Here is a 1,373-nt window from a genome sequence, read left to right on the forward strand (position 1 = left end):
TCTGCATTATACAATATTCTCAGATAACGAACCTGTACATGTACCCACTGTATCTAAAGTAAAGTTGGAAGTTCTTTTAAAAAGAATGAATTTTTTTACCATCTTTGTATTTTTAGTTTCTTCAGAGAAGATGAAACTCCATGGGAGGGAGGAATTTAGTTCAGAAGAACAAGAGTAATCTGATGTCTTCTTCCACTGGGCAATGTCTCAATGAGAAGAGGTGAAAGCAAGAGATCCCTTAAATGTATTTTAAAAGTGGAAGACAGTCTAAAAGTAGATTGGACCTAGGTCCCATATCCTAAGTAAAGTCTAAGTTGCAGTAGAGGTTGCAGTAACAAATATACAAAAAAAAGTGGCCAGCCATGGACAGGCACACAGGGAAAATGTCAGTTCCCAGAATCCTCTGTGTCCACAGAAAGTAGAGTGTCTAGAAAAGTCTCCCATGACTCTACAAAGGATTTGGATATGACACTGATCTACTAAATTGTCTTCAGCAATAGCTTCAACAAAGAAAAGATCAGTACATGCTAAGTATGGCTTAGGGCAGTGGTTCTTAATGCAGGGTCCCTCGAAAAGCAGAATCTGCATATGCTGGTACCGTGGAAGAAAGGGAGACAGATTTTCAGACCATGCTCCAGACCTACTAAATCAGAAACTCTAGGAATGAGCCAAACTGTCTCTGTTCTAATCATTCCTACAGGGGATTTTGATGCAGATTTAAGTTTGAGGACCATTGCTGATGGATACCTGCAGAGGGCAGAGGGATTGCCAGGAACTGTGGACCAGGAACCAAACATACTCTGAGGAACAGTAGGTAGGTGGGGTGGATGGCAAAATTTTTAATTTGTAGAGTTTAAAACTTAATAGAGAAATTACTGAATTTGAGAAAGTTAATCTGTAATTGACTAGATTAGGATGAAACTACATTAAGATGACTAGATGAAGATTAATGGCCTCACTTTGTTACCAGTGAAAGGTATCTGAGTTACCCTGAGTTACCAGCGGCATGTCTGTACACAACTGCAGCAACTTCAATTCTTGCCTCCTAAGAAGAAAGAATTTAACTGAGGGGCATAAAGCAGAAGAAGAAACCAAGCCCAAGTTTCAGAGCAGGAGTGAAAGTTTATTTAAAAAAGGATTTAGAACAAGAAAGAAAAGAAGAGAGACCAGAATCTCGTTTGCAAGAGACCCAAGCAGGCACATGAAGGTTAAGTTAATTTTGATCCTAGGGCATTATAAGCTCACCTTTTCCCCATGATTCTTCCTTTAGGGTGGGCTTCCTGCATGGGCAGTGCCCTCTTTACCCTTGAGAATTGAGCAACTGCAGCATGTTCAGGAAGTTGTATATGTGCCCATCTGAGGCTGTCTTCCTT

The sequence above is a fragment of the Callithrix jacchus genome, chromosome 16, assembly GCF_049354715.1.
Source record: "Callithrix jacchus isolate 240 chromosome 16, calJac240_pri, whole genome shotgun sequence".
NCBI classification, from domain to species: Eukaryota; Metazoa; Chordata; class Mammalia; order Primates; family Cebidae; genus Callithrix; species Callithrix jacchus.